Below are 25,437 nucleotides of genomic sequence, written 5' to 3'. Positions count from 1 at the left end.
GTGGAAGGCGATTAAATATACAAGGCGAAAGAAAGGTGGAAGCGGAGCTATGTACCCTTGTTCAAGCCATTAAGTATGTGCTCAATGGGAGTAGGGCATATTTAGCTTATGTGGTAGATACTCAACAAGGTTCCCTGAAACTTGAAGATGTCGAAATTGTGAACGAATTTCCAGATGTATTTCCGGAAGAATTGCCGGGGCTCCATCCCGAGCGAGAAGTAGAGTTTCGAATCGAATTGAATCCGGGTGCGAAACCGGTTGCGAAAGCTCCCTATAGGTTGGCTCCCACTGAGATGCGGGAATTAATGACACAATTACAAGATCTTCTAGATAAGGGCTTCATACGCCCAAGTGTGTCGCCTTGGGGAGCACCTGTCTTATTTGTTAAAAAGAAAGACAGGTTGATGCGCATGTGCATCGACTATAGAGAATTAAATAAGCAAACCATAAAGAACCGCTATCCTTTACCTAGAATTGACGACCTTTTTTATCAATTACAAGGGGCGAGTTGGTTCTCCAAGATAGACCTGCGCTCGGGGTACCATCAAGTTAGAGTACCGGAAGAAGATATTCCAAAGACCGCGTTTAGAACCCGTTATGGGCACTATGAATTTCTGGTCATGTCGTTTGGATTGACGAATGCGCCGGCTGCGTTTATGGATCTTATGAACCGGGTATGCCGACCTATGTTAGATAAATCTGTGATCGTGTTCATAGACGATATTCTAGTTTACTCGCGAAGCAAAGCCGAGCATGCAAGGCACTTGCGTGAAGTACTTGAAGATAAGGAGAAACTCTACGCGAAATTCTCAAAATGCGCCTTTTGGCTCAGAGAAGTGCAGTTTCTGGGGCATGTGATCAATTCGGAGGGTGTCTTAGTAGATCCGTCAAAAATTTATGCCGTAATGAAGTGGGTTTCCCCGAAGAATCCGATTGAGATAAGAAGTTTTCTAGGCGTCGCGGGATACTACAGATGGTTCATACAGGATTTCTCGAAGATAGCTTTACCTTTAACCAAACTGACGAGAAAGAAAGAAAAGTTTGTATGGGGTACAGAACAGGAAGAAGCCTTTCGTATATTAAAGGAGAAATTGTCGAGTCCTCCGGTTTTGACTTTGCCAGATGGGACTGAAGATCTGGTTGTTTATTCTGACGCTTCACGGCAGGGTCTAGGTTGTGTTTTAATGCAAAGGGGAAGGGTTATTGCATATGCTTCGCGACAACTAAAACCTCACGAGACAAACTACCCTACACATGATCTGGAATTGGCGGCGGTAGTGTTCGCCTTAAAAATTTGGAGACACTACCTATATGGTACGAAATGTACAATTTACTCGGATCATAAAAGCCTCAAGTATTTCTTTGAACAGAAAGACTTGAATATGAGGCAACGAAGATGGTTAGAGCTGATTAAAGACTATGATTGCGATATCCTTTATCACCCGGGAAAAGCGAATGTGGTGGCGGATTCACTAAGCCGAAAAGAGACTCCACCTTCAATTCGTGTGAGATCCATGAAAATGATAGTTACACCACGTTTGCTTGAAATGATACGGGATTCCCAAATAAGGTCGCTTGCAGCGGGAGACTTAAAGAAAGAAAGATTAAAAGGTGTAATCGATAAACTAGCAGCAAATTCGACCGGACTCAAGACGCGATTCGGCCGAATTTGGATACCACGATTCTGCGAAGTCAAGGCCGCTCTACTCGACGAGGCACATAAGTCACGATATTCGGTCCACCCCGGGGCTACAAAGATGTATCGGGACTTGAAGACCAATTATTGGTGGCCGGGTATGAAACGCGATATCGTCAAATATGTCGCAAAATGCTTAACATGCTCTCAAGTGAAAGCGGAACATCAAAAGCCCTACGGAGAATCACAACCTTTGGAGATACCTGTATGGAAGTGGGAGGAACTAACGATGGATTTAATAACCAAGCTTCCTAAAACGAAAAAGGGGCATGATACAATATGGGTAATCGTAGACCGACTTACGAAAAGCGCTCACTTTCTACCCATTAAAGAAGCTTATTCTTCCGAGAAAATGGTGGAAATTTACATGAACGAGATTATATCTCGACACGGGGTGCCCGTGTCAATTGTCTCGGATCGGGACACTAGATTTACTTCTCGTTACTGGCAAAAGTTTCAAGAGAGTGTGGGAACAAAATTACACATAAGTACCGCCTACCACCCTCAAACTGACGGCCAGTCTGAAAGAACCATTCAAACACTTGTTGATATGCTGAGGGCGTGTGCCTTAGATTTTGGGGGAAGTTGGGATGACCATTTACCACTAGTGGAATTTTCTTATAATAATAGTTACCATAGTGGTATTCAAATGGCACCTTACGAACTACTATATGGGAGAAAATGTAGAACTCCTGTATGTTGAGGTGAAGTGGGGCAAAGGGAGCTCGCGCCGAGTGATTTAATAGCAGTAACAAATGAAAAGATTGAGTTGATTAGAGCTCGTTTGAAAGCAGCCCAGGATCGACAAAAAGCTTATGCAGACAAGAGAAGGCGTCCTATTGAATTTCAGGTCAGAGATTATGTTCTATTGAAAGTATCACCATGGAAGGGCATAATCCGTTTTCGCAAACGGGGTAAGTTAGGTCCTCGTTACATCGGACCGTTTAAAATCGTAGCTCGAGTTGGAAAAGTTGCATATCGATTAGAATTACCGCCTACTCTGGACGGAATTCACAATACCTTCCACGTATCGCAATTGAGAAAGTGTCTTGCGGATGAAACAGTGTAACACCCCAAATTTCATATGTTATATTATAATATTATATGAATGATGCCTTAATGGTAAAATAGTAAGTTTAGACTTAATGGTAAGTGTGATGTTTGGTGTGAACAAATTTAAATAAGAGAGAAGTAGTCTAGTTAGTACTTGGATATTTAAATGACATGTTTTAAAAATATAAGGGCTGAAAATGGAACAATTGAAATGCCATGTTATAACAAAAAAAAAATGAGAATGCAGTAAGTGGAATGTGGGTATGTGACTAGAGAAGAAGGGAAGGAGAAATCACCCATGAATGTCTGATGAAAATGTAGCAAATTGAAGGTGGAAATCTGATTAAAACCCATGCATGTCTTTGATTCCTTGATCATCTAAGCACACTAAAGCTTAAGGTAAGTAGAATTTTGTGTTTTAATGATCTAGTACGAAATAGGATTAAAGAAATCGACGAATTGATGTGAAATTAGTATGAATATGGGTTAGAAACATCACATAGAACATGAATTATGCTTGAATTCGGCTAAATTAAAGATTAAAAGTTAAAACCCACTTGAAATAGGAGTATTGTGAAGGGTAATGATGAGTTAAGTGCAAATTAATGTAATGATTATGTATGAAGTGTCTTATAATGAGTACATGTTAGATAAAATTGATTATGAATGAATGTTATATGAAATTAATCGAAATTGATGATCTTGACATGAACTAGTGAGATTATGCATAAGATACTTGTACATTATGCTTTGCTAATGTTATGCACACCATGTGTTTGATGAAATGCTTAGGTGTTGGTTTTTATGTTATGATGATAATTTCATATGAACATGATATTAAATGAATATGATTGGTAAAATGATGAGTTGTTAGCTCTCTATGTTAATGTAAAGGTGAGATGAAAGCATGAGATTAAAAGGATGTTGAATATGAAATTTGTAGGAGTAAAGGAAGAGAGCACAAGCCAATCCAGGACGCGAGCAATGCAAGGAGAAGGTAAGTTCATATGAAATTAATTCTCCTTTCATGTAGATCCACGAATGATGGTTTGCTAATTAAATCTTAGTGTTGAGTTGTATGATCATTTGCATACAAAACTTACTTAATTCTTTTGTTAGTATTCATGTGAACAACCCTTGTTAAAATGTTTATGGTGATTAGTAAGTAGCTAGCAAATCCCTTGTGGATTTGGTTATGATAATGAAAGTTATGATAAGCTATGCAAGTCGACCGGTTCTAGTTGAACAAGTCGAGTAAGAATAAGCTACCATCCGTTTTGAATGGGTGGTCATGAAGGCTATGACGAATGCTTGAAGTTTAATCCGTTATACAGATGGAAAGAACGATTTATGTTGAAAGCAATTAACCCGATGCTACCGGGTCGTAAGTGTATGCTTGAATCTCATTATGAGAGTATATGCCATACCCATTTATTTGGGAAATTGAATGCGTAAGAGAAATGCAAATACATAAACGAATGTAATTAAAATGACGGTATTGTAAGTGTAACAAGTATAATGACTAACTTTTAAAGCTTTGTTGTTGAATGTAGGTAAATCCTCAATATAGGCGACTTGGAGAATTGGAGCGAGCACATGTTCATGATATGTCATACCAAGCGCTTCCGCTAGTTTGTACTAATGTTTTTGGTCAATTACTTGTTTAATTTGCATAATCTTGTTAGTAGTCATACTTTTCAAAACTTGATGTTATGGGTTTTAGTCGTGTCTAGACGAACGGGTCATGAACATTATCGTTTAGAAGTTGTACAAAACAGGGATACGCTCATCTTACGGACGGGTCATGCCCAAATTTTATTAAAAGTATGTATTAGTGTTGCTAGTTTTGAAATCTTTAAATCGGGCGAAGTTGGGATGTTTTAAAAAGTTATACATTAAACCGCCCTTGTATGTTATTTTATAAAAACGAAAAAGAGGGCCTTACAAGTTGGTATCAGAGCCAAGGTTTGAGGGATTCGAGCATTTGAGGTGATGCTTGAACTCAAACCGACAGCTCGTTCAAAAGTGTGCTCGCTCCGAGATCGCCAATGAGGTAAAACTTTAAGTTTTTGTTTAGTATAAGTATGTATAGTGTGTTATGATAAATATTTAAGTTAAGTATGTGAAATAGTAATAATGGGAGTTAAACATTGAGTTATATCAGATCTGGCGTCGCACACAGTTGTGTCGTTAAGTGACACAGCTGTGTGGACCATTGATGCTTGTTGCTGAGATCAGGGTGTGTAGCAAGGCTGACACAGCTGTGTGACATTGTACTCAGATAGTCAACACAGCTGTGTCTGGGCAAAAAAAAAATTTCAGCGATTCAGCAAAGGAAGGGCCGTCGCCGACGGGCTATGATGCCGTCGCCGACGCCCTTATGTATGCCGACGGCTTAAGTGGCTGTCTACGGGCTTTTGTGGGCGACGCAAGTTTTCAGAGCCCGTCGCCGACGGGGCATGAAGCCGTCGCCGACGGCTAGCGGAAATCAAATCCGCTGAAAAGTTTTTGTTTTGTCTTGTTTTCGTATTTCGAGTTTCTAAGTTGTTCAAAAGCCTAATGAATGCTCGTGTAGGGTCTATATAAGATTATAAGGCCTAGTAAGATATATGCAACCATGATTAGTGGTTACCTTTGAAAGAAATTCATAAAACTCGAAGGTAATGTGTCGAATGACACGAAAGAATGATGAAAGCTGAAAAAGCTAGTAAAGTTTAAAATATAAGAATGCGAACGAAGTAATTATGGACTAATGAACTATGATATATTGAAGCTTGTGAATTATGATTTAAGTTCCCCTACTTCTCAGAAATACCCGTTTTATGTTCCTGTCAAGTTATGTAGATCGTCGGCGATAAAGTAAAATTTATAAAAGTCGAATGTAACATATGGAATGGCATGAAATGAATGACGAATGTATAAAGTGGAGTTGGAATTCGTATGAAAATTCGGATGAATGTATGCTTTGATAGAATTACGCATTAGAGGCTTGTACCTTGTACATGAATGGTGTGATGCTTATGTGTATTTAATGATTTGTTTTGTTATGGTTAAGAGGCAAATATGTGCTAAATGTGAATCATATGAGCTTATTAGTAAAGGATATGTTGGAATTATGATATATAGTTACCTTGAATGATATTTGCTAATTGTAGAATAATGAAACATTAGCATGTAAAACTACGTGTATGTGAATGTATATGTGTATTGCTTAGAGGATCACGTAAATTGTATATATCATACAATACGAGTATGAAATGCGTAGGATATTAATATTATGGCCTACCATATTTAGATGAATACATGTTCAAAGGTTTAAAGTGTGTAAGCAAGACAGTTGACTTTCTAAAAGTCAACAGTATAGGGATATTATGGAACGGCCATTAGACTCAAATGTTAAAATAAAGAGTTAATGTGTTACGTACTAGATGAATTACGTGTTATGATGGATGATAGTTTAGTTGTATGGATTTGAAATGAGATAACTATTAATGAACGTCTCACTTATACGAAATTCTACTAACGAAAGTCGATTAACGTATGAATAGAAAGAAAGTGAACAGTCGTATATATATGCTCACATAAACTAATGATATTACGAAAGTACTGATATGTAAGGATGGGAATCCTGTCAATTTACTTGAGCATGGATGGCAATAAGTGTTAAGAGGAAGTAATAAAGTAAGCATGATCATGGACGCTAAAGGAAGGTGAATTTGCAATCACTTCGAATTTATTTACATAAAGATGTATGCATGTTTGAATAATTGAAATTAAGTGGAACGTATAAATAAATGAGAACTTGGTAATGTCAATGAAAGGTATGGAAAGGATAATAGTTCAGATGTTAGCTAAAGGCGTTTTGTAAGTGTGTACGAATTGAAAATAAGAACAACCCGTACTACAATACTTATATACAAAAGTACTGCTTGGTGGTTGACCTTAAGAGGTTATATTGTAGAAGTCAGTGAATAATGATCACTTACAAATGCTGGAAGTATTACGTAAGAAATACAACGTGTAAAGTAGAATACTCATTAGTAAAAGACATGTTAGAGAACGTAGGTGAATTAACACCTAATACGGTGAACAAACAAATGGAAATGGTATATTAAGGGATGGACATGTATTGACCGAAGCTCGAGAAAAACATGAGAATCACCTCACTTATGTCTGGTCAAGCTAGCAAAAAGGGGTCTAATAATTCTTAAAGGAACGGATCAATATAAGAAAGAAAGAAGGATAAGAATGAAAAGTATAAGCCTACGATTGAATGTAAGACAAACTTAAGAAAGGAGGGTGGGAACACCACTAGAAATACGATGTAAAGCGTCGCGTCGAGACGCGCTACATGAAATAAAACTTGGAATTAAGCGTTAGGACCCAACACTCGAAGTTGAATGTAGAAGAGTAATATGAAAACGTTTCGTAAGAAACGACATGGTAAATGATACGATAGAAGAAAGGCCATTTATTGATGGGCAAACGACGGGGATTGAACCCGCGCGTGGTGGATTCACAATCCACTGCCTTGATCCACTTGGCTACATCCACCCCTACCCCCGCACAGGTTTCAGTGGGGAGATTTTGGAGATTTTAGATCTCTCATAAAAGCTAGTCGACTGAGACAGAGGAGACGGGGCGGCTTTCTCTATTTCACGAAGATGTCATTTTCAAGATACCCCCTTTCTCGCGTAAAAGCGATCAGAATTCGAACACGCCGCGTTTTACGCCCCGCCTTTCCATCGATACACAGTTGAGGAGGGGATGTTTTGTTAATAGGAACAAGAAGATACAGAGGAAAATGTTTGAATCTGAGAAATGGATTCGACCATGTAAGGAATGAAAGGTTGAATCCGTAAGCAAGCACGGATCAAACCAGTAAGAATGAAAGGTAATGAATTAAAAGTTCGAATCCGTAAATGAAGGCGGATTAAACGAATAAGAATAGAAACTAAAAATGAGACTCAAATGAGTCATACGGGTCAAATGGCGATCGCCATTTGAACCCGGTATTTAATGTTCGATTTGTCAAATTTATTACTTATAGGTGAGCAAAATGTATGGGCATGCATTGTCACAGTTTGGAAAGTATTAACCGTCGCAAAGTATGAATGACGAGTCAAGGGTTCTGACTCGCGCCAGGTAGGTAAAAAAAAAAGATTATGTTTTTAATAGGAGCATGGGGCTCGATTAGAGAATGGTGTGTCAGAATAGGATAACTGATACCCATATGAGAGAATGTATTTACAATTAGACTTCCGAAAAGTCAAACGAAATAAATGAAGTCCTTGCAATTATTCAAGTATAAGGTACGAATGTGTACCTCGATGCGACCACAATAGGTAAGGGGGTGTTAATCTGACACTGAAAGGTCAAACTGCGAAAATCGGCGAGATAATCAATAAAAAGAAATGGAATGTAGGATATGTTTAGCATGTATGTAAGAAAAATTTGAAAGAGACAATAGGCGAACAAACACCCTGTAGGACACGATTATGAAAGGTTATGTGCTAACTATTTATTTATAGATAAATATGATGGAATTCTTAGTGAAATAATAGTATTGAAGCTGGTGAAAGGATGCCCACGAGTGGGGTTCTAACACTACGTGGTGGAGTGTAATCTCAATTATCGAATGAATGGTTGTGTCAAGTTTTATGTAACTCATACGTAAAATGGAGGGGCATATATATAATAAGCTTATAATCCCGTATGTAGCGGAACCTAGGTTGATAAGAATTAACCCTTTGAGGTACAATGTTAGGTAATTGCTTTAGCATTACAATTGCTAGAAGGAATGACGTATGTATGACAGCTATGAAATGTGATGACAAGTATAGTGAGTACGACACCTCGAGTGTAATATGAGTTGCTCAAATGTAAGTATTAATTACACGATTATATTGACAGCATGATTAAAGACTTATGTTGGCCCTTGTAACCTAGGGATAGATGGTAAAAGATTAGGGCAAGATAGTATGTAAAAGATTTGTATAATCGTATACATTAAGTTGTGGTTAACCATGCAGTTATGAGAGATCATCTGTGAAAGAAAAATTTGGCCTCAAAAGGATGGGGAGTATGTAGAGGCTAAATAGTTAGAAACCATTGAATGATGTTTGATTTGTGAAGTAATATGAATGAATAGGAATGAACAAATATGAATATTATGATAAATATTTTTCCCAAAGTAGATGTTAGAGGTATGCGGCAACGAATACGCTGACGGATAAATTTTAAGAAATCAGGTTGAACAATTGAATGATAATCATGAAATAATGTAATAGGATCGCTTTGATTCATACAAAATTGAATTACCAAATGTTTTAGACAAGTTTAGAGTAGTAACGACCGATACATCACGAGGGATGATCGAATGAAAGCATGTTAATGAAGTTCGAGGTATGTAATCGCGAAGGGATACAAATAAACTCGTCAGAATGTATGGATTCAGGTTTCGGGGACGAAACCTTCTTTAAGGGGGGTAGACTTGTAACACCCCAAATTTCATATGTTATATTATAATATTATATGGATGATGCCTTAATGGTAAAATAGTAAGTTTAGACTTTCAGTGTAATAAAAGTCGGTTATCATGCTAGTAAGTGTGATGTTTGGTGTGAACAAATTTAAATAAGTGAGAAGTAGTCTAGTTAGTACTTGGATATTTAAATGACATGTTTTAAAAATATAAGGGCTGAAAATGGAACAATTGAAATGCCATGTTATAACAAAAAAAATGAGAATGCAGTAAGTGGAATGTGGGTATGTCGACTAGAGAAGAAGGGAAGGAGAAATCACCCATGAATGTCTGATGAAAATGTAGCAAATTGAAGGTGGAAATCTGATTAAAACCCATGCATGTCTTTGATTCCTTGATCATCTAAGCATACTAAAGCTTAAGGTAAGTAGAATTTTGTGTTTTAATGATCTAGTATGAAATAGGATTAAAGAAATCGATGAATTGATGTGAAATTAGTATGAATATGGGTTAGAAACATCACATAGAACATGAATTATGCTTGAATTCGGCTAAATTAAAGATTAAAAGTTAAAACCCACTTGAAATAGGAGTATTGTGAAGGGTAATGATGAGTTAAGTGCAAATTAATGTAATGATTATGTATGAAGTGTCTTATAATGAGTACATGTTAGATAAAATTGATTATGAATGAATGTTATATGAAAATAATCGAAATTGATGATCTTGACATGAACTAGTGAGATTATGCATAAGATACTTGTACATTATGCTTTGCTAATGTTATGCACACCATGTGTTTGATGAAATGCTTAGGTGTTGGTTTTTATGTTATGATGATAATTTCATATGAACATGATGTTAAATGAATATGATTGGTAAAATGATGAGTTGTTAGCTCTCTATGTTAATGTAAAGGTGAGATGAAAGCATGAGATTAAAAGGATGTTGAATATGAAATTTGTAGGAGTAAAGGAAGAGAGCACAAGCCAATCCGGGACGCGAGCAACGCAAGGCGAAGGTAAGTTCATATGAAATTAATTCTCCTTTCATGTAGATCCACGAATGATGGTTTGCTAATTAAATCTTAGTGTTGAGTTGTATGATCATTTGCAAACAAAACTTATTTAATTCTTTTGTTAGTATTCATGTGAACAACCCTTGTTAAAATGTTTATGGTGATTAGTAAGTAGCTAGCAAATCCCTTGTGGATTTGGTTATTATAATGAAAGTTATGATAAGCTATGCAAGTCGACCGGTTCTAGTTGAACAAGTCGAGTAAGAATAAGCTACCATCCGTTTTGAATGGGTGGTCATGAAGGTTATGACGAATGCTTAAAGTTTAATCCGTTATACGGATGGAAAGAAAGATTTATGTTGAAAGCAATTAACCCGATGCTACCGGGTCGTAAGTGTATGCTTGAATCTCATTATGAGAGTATATGCCATACCCATTTATTTGGGAAATTGAATGCGTAAGAGAAATGCAAATACATAAACGAATGGAATTAAAATGACGGTATTGTAAGTGTAACAAGTATAATGACTAACTTTTAAAGCTTTGTTGTTGAATGTAGGTAAATCCTCAATATAGGCGACTTGGAGAATTGGAGCGAGCACATGTTCATGATATGTCATACCAAGCGCTTTCGCTAGTTTGTACTAATGTTTTTGGTCAATTACTTGTTTAATTTGCATAATCTTGTTAGTAGTCATACTTTTCAAAACTTGATGTTATGGGTTTTAGTCGTGTCTAGACGAACGGGTCATGAACATTATCGTTTAGAAGTTGTACAAAACAGGGATACGCTCATCTTACGGACGGGTCATGCCCAAATTTTATTAAAAGTATGTATTAGTGTTGCTAGTTTTGAAATCTTTAAATCGGGCGAAGTTGGGATGTTTTAAAAAGTTATACTTTAAACCGCCCTTGTATGTTATTTTATAAAAACGAAAAAGAGGGCCTTACAAACAGCATTAGTACCTCTCGATGATATCGAGTTAGACGAGGGGTTAAATTATGTCGAAAGACCAATAGCCATTAAAGACGTCAAGGTGAAGAACCTCCACAACAAAGTTGTTAAACAAGGGTTGGTGCAATGGCAGCACCAAAAGGGGTCGGAACTTACGTGGGAATCAGAAGATGAAATGCGAAGATACTACCCTTTTCTCTTCGGTATGTCAATATTTAAATTTGTTATGTGCCCAGGTTTCGGGGACGAAACCTCTTTTAAGGGGGGTAGACTTGTAACACCCCAAAATATGCTATTCATTTATGCTACTTTAAGTGTATAACTTGTAAGAATTAACCAAGTTAAAAGAATGTGATATTAGTTAATAAGAAAGAAAGTTAGTGTGATAATTATCAACACTTATAACCATAGGGGCTGAATTTGTAATTGTGATAAAAGTCTTATTACTCTAGAAAATTCACAAAAACAAACACACTGGTGTGTGTTGTTGTTCGATCAGAAGCAGAGACCAAGGAGGGAAAACCCTAGCTTTCAAAGATTCTCAAGATTAGGAAGAAATTGAGAGCCCAAACCAATGCTAGAACCCGAATTTTCAACCATCTAAGCTTGAACATCAAAAGGTAAGTCGAAAATCCTGTTTTGGTGAGTGATGAGAAGTGGGTTTTTAACCCAAACGTGAAATTAGGTGCAATTCTTCAATTGTAAGTTAGGAACTCATAATAGATTAAGAATTTTGTTTGATTTCGATTATTGAAAGGGTTAGGGTTTATACCCATTTGTTGTAAGACTTTGATGAACATGATGATTTCTATAATATGCTTACAATTGTGAATTGATGCATGATCTTGTATGTGATAGGTAAATTAGATGAGTTAGCATAAAATGAAAGAAAAGATATGAATTTAATCGATTTTTGTTAGACTAGAAAGTAAACAAAGTAGAATCCATGTTATGAATACTTGTACATTATGCTTGTAAATATAATGCCCACCAAGTGTTTGATAAAATGCTTAAGAGATAATTATATGTGTAGTATGAAAAGAAAATGCTGAAATGATTTGAATTTGACTAAGTAAGCAAATGAATGTTATAATGTAGGCGTGAAGGAAGAAAGCACGAACACTAGTAGAGCGGAAGGTGTACAAGACCGAGGTATGTTTCGTTGCATACAAAACTTTACTTAAATTTTGTTAGTAATTGTGTCGAACAATCCGTGTTATAATGATTATCCCTTGTTATAATGATTACAGTGTTTAGTAAATAAATAGAAAATCCCTTGCGGATTTGGCTAAGCTAATGAAGGTTATGCTAAGATAAGCAAATCGACCGGTTCGAGTAACTAGGTCGAGTAATGATATGATACCATCCGTCTAGAACGGGTGGCCGTGAAAGCAAAAGCGAATGTATGAAGTTCAATCCGTTATACGGATAGAAAGAAAGGTTATGTTGAAAGCAATTAACCCGATGATACCGGGTCGAAAGCAGTATGCTTGAATCTCTTATTGAGAATATATGCCTTACCTATTTATGTGGGTAAATCGAATGCATAAGGATAATGAATGAATAAAAATGAATGCGACTAAAAGGTGGTAACGTAAGCAAAATGAGTAAAAGAACTAACTTTCTAAAGTTTGTTGTCAAATGTAGGTAAATCCTCGGCTTAGGCGATTGGACGGCTTGGAACGTGCACACTTGATTCATGCCCGCCTCACGCTTCCGTCACAAGTTGTTTCGATAAGGGTTAAATTTTTGGGTCGGATGTATTCAATCTTATGTAGTATGTTGATGTCCGTGTCGTTGAGTCGAACTTAGTAGTTGTAGTGTTGTTGCATACAATGTTAATTTCGTCCGTCTATGGATTTTGTCAAAAATGTTTGTTGTTGAAGTTTGTTTGTGTAAAACAGGAAATAGTGGTTTAAAACGAATGGGTCATGCCGAAATTTTCTTAAAAAAAAAATTTCTTCCTACGTATTATACTTGTTGATTTAGTAAGGTATGGGGCGTATCAATTTCATGATTCTCAACCAACCAAGCCATATTTCAACTTCCAAGTAATGACCGAGAGGCCCCTTAACTTCAGTTCCTCGTATTTCTTGCATATCCAACCCATCAATTCGACCCGTAACATTCCTAAATGCTTCTGTTGGCTGCCTTTACCAATCTCACATGCTCTACTTTCTCTTTAAACACCGTAACTTCACCAAATTCACGTGTTTTACCTGCAAACATATAAACACTCGCAATCAACCTATTCAAAGCATATAATCACATAAAACCGCACAAAACATGTAAGATAAACCCTAAAACATTTATATTTCACACTCTCCATCACATCCCCACACTTACCTTTGATTGTCCTCAAGCAAACCGATACGGAACTACTCACTATAGTAACAACACCTCTAAACCCCTATGCCGATGCAACAGTTTGAGTCCCTAGTCATACCCGTTCCATAGACTGACACAATCAAGATTGACAGTCCGACAAGCAATTGATGCAATGTATAAAACCTAAGACTTGCCTATTCAAAACTAACATGCTTATACACATGCTACACTCCCCTCACAATCAACTCTCCTCTTGGTTTAAAAACTGAACTAGCGTATAATGTGCTAGTATGTATAACACTCAAAACCAGACATGCAAATCTGTAATCATATACTTGTATGACAATCACACCTCCACTGTATCATAACACGATATATATCAAAAGGACTTTCGGTTTTGGGCTTAGGCTAAAGGTAGGAAGATTTTAGACTTATATTTATAGATTTTTATGTGGCGAACAAACAAACGACCAAACCGTGACAACTTTATTTGCAACACATAACATATAACTTTTGGGTCGGTTTATACCCAAGAACATAGAGAATATTCACAACACTTTTATTTTTTGCCTTTTTCTTTTTCTATTTATTTTTTTTCTTCTCTTTTTTTATTATTCGTAACATGTCGTTCACGGTCGATATCAAAGAATTCACATTAGGTGGACAAACGAAAAGGTAAATAGGCTCAACAGGGCTACTAAGGGTGATAACTAGGTAAACACAAAACAAACAAACAGGTGTAAGGTATATCCTAATGCCTTTATCATTTACGTGCACATGTCAAACCACAATCTTAGCATGTATCAAATCATACAAGTTCTAACACAGAATAACATGCGGCCTGCTCTCATCAAATGAAGTCATAATGTAAATCATTCTATCATTCTACAGGCTCAAAATTCTCACCAAGAAAGGGTAAAAAGGTTGCCGACACATAGCATATGCAATCTAAAGCATGTTACCCCTAAATAGACATCTCTTTTCAATTCTTTTATCCTAAAAACACCTGTCAGACCTACTCTCATGAAACTTAAAGGAATGACTATGACAAGGGACTACATTAGTTTACTATCAGCAAGGAACCCATTAGTGATTGAAAACATTCGGTTTTTATATCCATTTAGTTCACTTAAGGCGATGAAATTCTTTAAAATTTTCAATTTTTTTCAGTTCTCATCGTTTTCAATCACTTTCAACCTCTTTCAAACTCTTGTTCCAAACCTTTCCCTTCCCGAGTTTCCATATCCCCACACTTAGGCGACATTGTCCCTAATGTATAGTGCTTTTAAAACAAACCCGGGAATACTAACTAACAAACCTCATGAGAGACCTTTCCTAACACTATTAGCAAAAACACATTCCCTAACACATAAAGTTTAACACCACCAAGTACGCGAAAAAAAAAACGCAATAATAAAAGTGGAACAGACTCCCCTGGTTTAAAGCGTAGAATCCTTATGTGTCATGTTCCACCACGACCGTATAGCATTCCATTTGTGGACGTGTCTAACAAGTACTCAGGTCAATCTCTATAATTAGTGTGCAAATCATCCCCGTCCAAATGGAGATTGAGTATGGACAATTTTGACTGAACTCATATCCGTGCACTGTCCGCCACTGCAACTAGAACGTATTAGGACTTCACCAAACATCCCCACACTTGGACCATTGCATCCATAGAGATTAATAACCTGGTAACCTGCAAGAAATACTCACGCAAAAACAAAACAAATATACACTACTCTACATCCTCGGGCTGCCTCCTGAGAGCGCTAAGTTATAGGTCTTCAGTGAGACTGTACCTAATCTACCCTCATGGTGATCGAGTGGGATGCTTGCGTCCCAAGGCCTCTAAGTATGTACTCCGCCAAGGCTCTGGTAAGTTGTCCACTGCCTTCCACATTGGACCGAATAACTTTAACCTCCGTTTTGCATTATCACATTCAAGCGGTATCCTTTTCTTCTTCTTCCCTCGTGGCTTCCCTTTGTCTGCCTTGCACTCCTCATAAGCCACAATTTCCTTTTTCCTTACCGCTTTACTCCCTGCCACTTCAAACCTGTCAACCAAAAAACACTCATGTTTGGATTGACTCTCCTTTGCAGGAGAGGCATTTTCTTCACCACTTTCAACTTTTGAGCGTTCACCTGAAATGGGAGGATTAGTCGCACCCGTAAACACATTTAACTGCAATTCGCGGTCACCAAACTTCACACTTACCATTCCATTAACACAACTGATAATGGCATGAGCAGTTTCTAAGAACGGTCTACCCAAAATGACTGGAGGGTGCGTGTTCTTTGAACTTGTGGCACAATCAAGCACTAAGAAGTCAACCGGGGTAGTAACACTCTTCTACCTTCACAATTACGTCTCTTACAATCCCCCTCGGACACATGGGAGTCTGATCAGCCAATACCACGGTGGTGTTGACTTTTTGTAGCGGACCAAAATCATATTTGTCATACAGACTCCCTGGTAGAATACTAACACACGCTCCAAGATCCAATAGTGCCCTTTCTATTTTAAATTCACCCACTTGTACTGAAATAATGGGTGCTCCTGGATCTTGGAATTTGGGGGGAAGGGTACCCAACAAAACGGCATTCACATTTGCAGTCAAATCAAGTTTTTTAGGAAACTTGTGAAGTCGTTTTTGGGTACTTAATTTTTTCAAACACTCAACATGATCGGGACTCTCTTTAATCACATCGAGTAAAGGTAGATTAATTTTAGCTTATTTAAAACTTTCCCACCCATTGGTGGGTCCTGATCATGTTGAGAGCCCGATCCATTACCAACATCCTCCACCACCTCCTCAACTAATTGTGATGGTGGAGTAATTGTGACACTACCAATTTCAGAAGTTGGAAGAATACTTACCGCGTTGATGTGCACATTTCTTCCATTTTTCGAGTTAGATGACTGATGTGCTGGGTTAACTGTGGTGGTGCTCGGCAACTTACCTGGATCTCTTCTCAGCTGCGCTAGATCCTCTGCTAACTGCCCTAGCTGCTTCTGCATTGCTTCAGAAGTTTTGTCTCGAACTTCATTATCCTTCTGGATGTACTTCATAAACTTCATAATAGCATCCAATTTGTCATCACTTGTTCCACCACTACTTGAAGAGTTCCCTTGCTGATTACCCTGATTATACTGGCCCTGATTTTGGTAATTTTCTTGTGAGTAATTACCTTTACAGCTCTGATACTGCTGGCATCCTTGCATAGGTACCTGAAAATTAGGGTTCATTTGATTAGCAGTATTTCCATAACTAAAATTCGGGTGATTTCGCAAACCTGGATGATATGTATTCGGTTTCAGATCATATTGTTTTTGTTCACCGAATACTTGGTTTACTTCTTCATTCAGACCCATCCTTGTGGGACAGTCTCCAACATGGTGTCCTAACTCACCACAATCTGTACATACCGCAAATGCATTAGCTGCCCTAAATTCAACTCCCTTTCCCAACTTCATTTGAGCTACCTGTCGCTCTAATAGCAAATTTTGTTGTTTCAATTTCTCAACCCGTTCTTCAGCTTCATGATCAATTGCTCTCGCTGATGCTGATCTTGCTCTCCTGCTAGACAGTACCTGTCTCTTAGAAGTAGCACTTTGTCTCTCCAAATATGCCCAATTTGCAGCTTCTGTATTCGTGAGAAACGTACCATTACTGATGGCTATGAGATCTCTTACATCATCTGGAAGTAGCCCATTGTAGAACGCTTTAATCAATTCCCATGTCTGGATGCCATGATGGGGGCATTTCCTAAGCAACTCATTAAACCTTGTGAACGCCTCATGGAACGCTTCCCCTGAATGTTGCTGGAATGCTCTGATTGCATCCCGAGCTTCACTGGTTCTATTCATGGTGTAGTATTCTTCCAAAAATACCTGTTGTATCTCTTGCCAAGTGTAGATACTACCTGGAGTTAATGTCGTGAACCACTGTCGAGCTTTGTCTTTCAAGGTGAACCGAAACAGCATCAACTTAACTTCATCCTTTGTAAACCTTAACCTCCTATAGTTTGGCAAATGGAAACAAAACTTGCTATGTGCAAGTATGGTTCTCCGGTCCTCTTTCCATAAAACTCTGGCAAATGGCCTAAGTATTGAGGCCTCACCTCGAAAGGTCTATTATTGTTTCCAACCGGTGTGACTATAGTCGATGAGTTAGGTACTACAACTGGTTGACAGTGACCTTCAACGCCCCGAATTGGTGCCCCTTAAATGACTTGTGGGACACCATCCACAAACTATATCTGATCGCCCCCAAACCGATTATTAGCTCTTTGATTCCCCGCATTGAATTGCGGGACTCCATGTTGAACTTGATTTTGTGGAATGGGGCGCGAGTTGTGATTTCTTTGATTGACCTGTTGTTGGACCGGGTATCCTTGATTCACGTTATACCCTTCGTCGTACCTATAATCTGCGTATCTCCCGTCATACTGATTTTGATAATCATCATCTTCCCAACCGGATTCCCAAGTATGCACACTGCCTTCTCTGTGTTGGAAACCCTCATCATACCCATGTTGATGTTGGGATTGGTTGTGACGAATGATCTCCCCATGTCGGAGATTTAGTTTCCCCTGTTGGTTATGTGGGCCTGGGTTGAATTGTGGAAATGGTTGTGGTGGTGGTTGATTCTGGTTTTGGTTATTGGGCTGGTTTTGGTTTTGGTTTTGGTTTTGAGAGATTGGTGGATCTGGAATGGGAGGGATTGGTTCGTTTTGTGGAGCTTGGTTTTGTGGCTCTTGGTCAGCCATCTCGTGAGCTGCTTGTTCAAGGTCTTGAGCAACTGTCGATGACTAAGGTTTAGCTTTCACTGCAGAACATAGAAGAACAAGATTATGTCGAGCAGTCTTTTCGATTTCTAGATCAAATAAGAGCGGCGATGATTTCTTTGAAAACCTGGTATGCATGCAACACGAGAATCACCTGCACAGACAAATAAGAAACCTAGCGTAATACGGAACAAAACAAATACAAACAAAAGGAAATATTTTTGGATTTTTGGTTTTTTCTAATTTTTAGGTTTTTTTATTTTTAAGAAAAACAACTAACTAAACTAAGCGCACCGACTCCCCGGCAACGGCGCCATTTTGATCGATGTCGTAAGGTCGGTCAAAAATATAAGTGAAAAGTGTCCTATTCACCTTTTACTAGTAAAGGGCAAGCAGGGTGTCACACCCCGACCAAGTGGAACAACAAAACGTGGCGGAAACGTCAGGGAGTGTTGTAACAGAATCATTGTTTCATAACACATGGAAATTGAAATATTGTTTTATTGATTAAATGGACTCATTTTTCTAATACAATCAAATAAGTACAACTATGATCTTCCAAGTTTTAAAGTTGCTAAGGCACGAGTCCATCCTAAATGTAGCATATATCAACAATCATCTCAAGACGGCACCTGAAACATGTGTAAAAATAGGTACGTCAGCATAAAAATGCCTGTGAGATACATAGGTTTTGTGAAAATGGGATTCATGACTTGAGTTTAAAGAAAACGTTTAATAACAGTCAGTCATGAACCTTGTAATTTGCTTTGTCTTGTAAATCATTTAAAAAAATGGTAAAATCAGATGATATGTAAAAATAAGAGAACACTGTGTGGTTAAATGGATAACCATGTAAAATGAGTTTGTATAAGATAAGTCGTTTCTAAATCATTGTCTTGTGAAAAGTGTGTCATTTGTATAAAATGTTATATGACCTAAATTGAAATGATTCAAATAACGCTACGATATGTGATACCATACAAACACTTATATATAGGAAGTACCAGCGGCGTATCCACCATGCTTGTATCATATTACACCCGCCTCGTTACTTAAGTCACTTACGCCAACCAAACCACCAATATAGAATGTTCGTGTTTAAACCAATAGTCCAAGGTTATTGTATAACTCAAGTTAAATGTAAACCATGTAATGTATAAACAAAAGTTATGTATGGTAAGTGAAATGAGATTTCTTAAACCACAAGTAAAAAATTGTATAAAACAAGGTGTTTGAATAAATCAAAAGTTATGCTTTGTAAAATAATGTAAGGTTAAACGAATAACCTTATAGTAGCATATTAACAGTATACTTTGGATTTGTAAATAACATATTAAAATATGTTTTGGTTTGTTGATAAAATGCATCGGTTGGTTCTGTACAATACCACACATGAGAGTATATCAACCTATACTTTTTGGGAGTATATCAAAATATACTTTAAAGGTGCGATTTAAGAATTCATTCAGACCTAGTGCATCAAACTACACCTTTGAGACTATAAGGATACCACAAAGGAAATCCCTATTTGGATGGAGAAACAAATTGGTTTTAGACATTCCATGACAACAGGAATGGGGTGTCTAGTCCTATAGCGCTATATCATACTACCAATCGGTCTGGTGAACAAAATAAGTACTATTCCAACAATTACTTTTGTAATCTTTGAGAAATCAGTGTTTAAACCATAGATAGTCATTTAGTTTGTCAAAAGATAAATACTAACATGTATAATCAATTATACTTTGAAATCATGAAAATAACAGATAGGTACACATGCTTCACCCCAAAACAGTTGAAAACAGTAAAAGAGGGGAAATATGTACTCACCTGAGATTGCTTTGGAGTTCTTGTATAATAACCAGATAATGCTAAAGATCACGGGATATCAAACGGCACCTAATAGGTAGCTATGTTAATATACCGGACCAAATCGGAAGGATCGGATAGTATGCGGGTTCGTAAACCAAACGAGTATGAAGACTCGTGTAATATGGTTTAACAAAGCCTACATACTAAAATGAAACCTAACCTAAGTGCTTGCGACCCATCACGACCCGTTTAGGTAGCCTATGCTACCTTACGCGTCGTTCGCGTAGAACGCGTCTGGAACGCCTAACATCGTGACCACAAGGTATAACCTCGGAAGGTTATAGCTATGGTCACCTAATGTGTTTGGTCGGATCCTAATGATCGACCAAATGGGTCGGGTTCAAAAGTATAAGCGATGGTTTAGATCGCTTACCTTACGACCCTATATAAGCACTAAACTAAAAGTGACGAGCTAAGCATGTTAGAACATGCTTAACTAAGATTAGAAAACAGGTTTGGCATCAAAACAAACGGCTTTGATGCTCACGAGTAGTTTGGTTACAAAATATGCAAGAATGCACATTTTGGCCGAAACTACGACTCGTCACTGAGCCTAGATAACGTGGAAATCAGTAGGTATAGTCACTACGGACTATAACCATCGTGATCACACTCACGTTATGAAGTTCCATGAACTTCGGGTTGACCATAGGCTGGTCAATGCAGAAAGTAAACAAAACGTTGACTTTCGGACTCGAAAAACGAATAAAAGAACGAAAGAATACTTACGGAGGGTCCCCGAATGCTAATCTAGATCAAAATGGCTCAGGTATGAAACAATGGTTCCAACTTAGAGCCTTTAGATCAGATTGTGTGAGATTTTAGCAAAATGGGGGGGGGGTATTTATAGGAAAAGCATAACCGTTATGATCGTTTATCGAATATTGTGCCATGATCTCGTCCATACACTTGTCACAATGTTGTGGTTACTGAAAATGGCCCTTGGCTCTTGATTGGGTGAAAGGGCATTGCCCCTTGAACGAACGAAAGGCCAACTGCAAGTGGATTTAATGAATCTGCTGTACTGGGGACTCCTTACGGACCATATGGCTTATGGCTTACGGTCCGTAAGCCCTCACTTTGGCAGATTTACAGTTTTGGTCCCTGCAGCCCCTAAACTTCGTATTTGATGCATTTTTGACACGTTTAAGCACTGTTAACCCCATTTCAAAGCTCTAAAATGAAGTTAAAGTATAGGGAACTTAAAATGTGCTCAAAAATATCTCGGATGTCGGTTCGTTTGGCCGTACGGTCGCGATGTTCGGTTAATTACGACGGAATGCGCATAAGCGCGAAAGACGATCCAAATTGCGCGACGAATGGATTTTTCTCATGCCATACACTAAGGCATAATATAAGGATGCTTACATAAATTTTTGGATGTCCGGATGTATTCAGAACGTAAGTTATGCGCAAAAGTGCAAACTTGTGCACTTTTTGACACTTTTAGCCCCTGAATGATCCAAAAGTTTATTTTAGCATACCAAATACCTCAAAGCCTATTTCTAAGCTATGTAAAGGATATTTATGGTATGTTTAACTTATGGACATGTTCCGGAATGTTCGTTACAGTTCAAATTGGCATATTTTCGTAGTTTGTCAAGTTTAGTCCCTGTAAGCGAATTAACTTGTTTTTGCCACACCAAAGCCTTCAAAACTTATTTCTAAGTTATGTAATAGTTATTTAAGGTATGTTAAGCCTATGTCACTATTCCGGAGTGTTCGTTGGATTAAACTGGTTATTTTTACGCATCAGAGCGCGTATAACCCTCCAGAGAGCGATTTAAAGCTTAAAATCGAACAAGAGTTGATGTGTGCAAATGATACACATATTTTTACGAATCCCAAGTATGAGATACAATATTTCATTGTTTTGGAATTTGTTTGATGGTTGAAGTGACACAGGTGTCACAGTCTCCCCTACTTTAGGATATTTTCGTCCCGAAATTTAATTCTAGAGGAAACTTATGAAGACAGTTGTGACGGTTTCGCCTTCTAATAGATCCCTTGAACCCTTAAGTAAAACTCGGGGCCATGTTAGGACTCTTAGCGAATTTGTTAACCCTCAAAGTGAATTCCTTGTAATAATAAAACATGGAATTTTGAACTACGGACAGAAGAACGTTTCTTATGAAGACTTATCATAGGAAACTTGGTGTGTGATTGAGATCAGAATTGGGGGAGCGTGAGAATAAATGACATTGGTCGAGGTCCGTGACTTCTCCCGTATCATTATTCTTATCACTAGGTCTTAACACATGATGAAGCTTCCTGTGGCTCCTGTGCACTGAATTCCATAATTATGTAGGCCTCCATAATTACGTAATTCCTTGCACAGTCCGCACAGTCCATTTCATAATGCGTAGGAAAAATTACTTGAATAAACATGAAGCGATTCGACTAGACCACCAAAGGATCCTTTTAATTAGATCAACGAACGATCTTTTTAACTAGATCAACACATGATCTTCTTAACTAGGCAGTCGTACGATCTCTTTAAATAGACCACTTAAGGGATCATTTTTAGTTACATCATCACATGATATTTCTAATCAGATTTTCAAGATCAATCTGTTTAAGCAGACCATTCAAGAGGTCCAATTATAGAATAATACTTTATAACCAGAGGGACTTAACTACAATGTTGAAATCCATTAAGGGTTTAAGATAGTATCTTTGGATATCCTATTATGAATCTCTCGTATGAGATATGAAAGATTCTATGAGGATTTGGATGGATCATATACAACCACAAAACATGTAAGAAAGCACATAAGCACAAATTTAGTTAACTTGATTCTTTATTTTGTTACCTTTAGGTATGGATATTCAAAGCACACTAGGAATCTAATCCATGGATTTCATTTGGTACTTTAATGATTTTTAGGGATCTGTCTATAAAGATAGAGGGATTCTCAATAAGAGTTTGACTTTGTTTCTTAAAAGAAACGAGAGTTTAAGGTTCTTGGGGAGATCACAAGTGATCATAATATGATAGAACCATGCGAGTAGTTTGTCTTTGGGTTGACATCATAAGGTTTCATCAAGCATTCATACAAACGCATAAATGTTGCAGAAATAAAAACAACAAATATTTATTTATGTAACAACGGAATTGTCTTGAAGTGTCAAAAGATAACAACCAAGGAAACACAAAACACTAATTGTTCACTGCTGCATCATTGTTCATATTTGCCTCATTGATGTTGAACACTCGTCCATGCGCTGGAGGTATGTTAACAAGCCTTGGGCAATTGTTCCTGTAGTGGGTAAGGTCACCACAGTTATAACATGACCCTGGAGGGAACCGTGCTTGAACAGCAGCAGGGTTTGCAGCAGCTTGATTTGCATAACGACAAACATTGATCAAATGTCCCAACCGCCCATAGTGGGTACATTTGTGACACTGCTCTTGCTCTAGATGATGACGGTTGCATTTGTTGCACAAAGGTGCGGTACCAACATAGTTTTGTCTTTTACGAGGTTGTGCTGGCTGGTTCGGTGCAACTTGTTTGTCTTGAGCAGTTACAGCGTAGCTTTGAGAGGCTTTGCGCTTCTTCTTCTTGGACACCTCAGCATTTTCTTCCTTTGGTTCCACATGAGCAGTCTTGTCAGATGGTCTTAAGTCGCCCTTCCGAAACAGCTTGCGCTTCCTGATATGGGATTCAGTCAGAGTGGCAGCCAATTCAATGGCTTGTCTGACAGTAGTAGGGTTGCTGCCAGTAACGATATCCTGAACTACGTCAGGAAGCCTATCAATGTATTTCTCAATCACCTTATCCAGAGGCGTAACCATAGTAGGGCATAACAAGCTCAATTCCTCATAACGGTCAGTATAGGCTCGATGTTCCCCACTGTCTTGCTTTAAATCATCAAATTCCCTTTCTAGAGCCCTAAGCTCATGACGAGGACAGAATTCCTTCATCATAAGAGCCCTAAGCTCGGCCCAAGTCTGTGCTAATGCAACCTCAGCACCGCGGTCTCTCATAACCCCATTCCACCACGTAAGAGCCCTCTTTTGAAACACACTCGAAGAAAACTCGACCTTGCGATTTTTAGGACACTGAACGTGACGAAAAGTATTTTCAATGCTCTCGAACCATTGAAGAAGCCCAGTTGCTCCCTCAGAACCACTAAACTTGAGTGGTTTAGCCGAGTTAAAAATCTTGAAATTGCATGGAGCATTGTTGTTGTTGATGGCTTGAGTTATTTGAGCATAAAGATTTGGGAAGGCAGCATCCATTTGCTGCGCGATAATTTCCGCCAGTTCGGCATTCGCCATCTGATTGTCGCGTCGAGGAGGCATTCTAAAAGAGGAAACAAGTGAGAGAGTTAGACGAAAAGAATGAGATGAAACAAATCTGATGAAAGCAAGGATAGTGGTCATTTCTTTGTTACTACAAAGCAACAAACGACCTGGGTGATTAATCAAAGCAAATAGGTCAAAAATAATGTATCGCGAAGACAAGCTCGCCTATAAGTGGACACTCACCCCAAGAGTTCCCAGGTAAGAGTGACCGGTCCGATCATGAGGATTTGTATGAACACTCTAGCCTTAGACAGAAAACTCAGGGTACAAGCACCCACCCTTCCAGTTTGCATGTGTTCACATTATTTAGACCAACTTTGACGGGATTTTGAAAATTCAAAGGGGTTCAAACCCTTATAACAGAGGGTTCAAAACCTAGTAATCAATCATCCTAGAACAGATGATTAGTTTTCAAAGCGGTTTTGAAATTTATGTTCTTGTTGTGGTCGTCGCCTAAGGATAGGTGACGGTATTGTTTTATAACTAAACGCAAGTGAACTCGCGTTAGGGTCCTAGGAAGGTTATAGACTAGGTCAAAGCATTACTAATAACCTAATTCCCTATAGCCATTGGCTCTGATACCAACTTTTCTGTCACACCCCGACCACGTGGAACAACAAAACGTGGCGGAAACGTCAAGGAGTGTTGTAACAGAATCATTGTTTCATAACACATGGAAATTGAAATATTGTTTTATTGATTAAATGGACTCATTGTTCTAATACAATCAAATAAGTACAACTATGATCTTCCAAGTTTTAAAGTTGCTAAGGCACGAGTCCATCCTAAATGTAGCATATATCAACAATCATCTCAAGACGGCACCTGAAACATGTGTAAAAATAGGTACGTCAAAAATGCCTGTGAGATACATAGGTTTTGTGAAAATGGGATTCATGACTTGAGTTTAAAGAAAACATTTAATAACAGT

General features: G+C 38.0%; 1 long non-coding RNA gene across 1 annotated transcript; it reads left to right on the top strand.

Annotated features, from left to right (window-relative positions):
- Positions 1–11,741: 11,741 nt before the first annotated feature.
- On the top strand, positions 11,742–12,941 carry LOC110915930. Its single transcript, XR_002579361.1, has 3 exons — positions 11,742–11,826; positions 12,305–12,358; positions 12,854–12,941. It is a non-coding gene; the product is annotated as an uncharacterized LOC110915930 (long non-coding RNA).
- Positions 12,942–25,437: the final 12,496 nt, after the last annotated feature.

The sequence above is a fragment of the Helianthus annuus genome, chromosome 16, assembly GCF_002127325.2.
Source record: "Helianthus annuus cultivar XRQ/B chromosome 16, HanXRQr2.0-SUNRISE, whole genome shotgun sequence".
Taxonomy (NCBI): Eukaryota; Viridiplantae; Streptophyta; class Magnoliopsida; order Asterales; family Asteraceae; genus Helianthus; species Helianthus annuus.
Note: the sequence above shows the minus strand (reverse complement) of the source record. Positions and strands in the feature narration are given on the sequence as shown.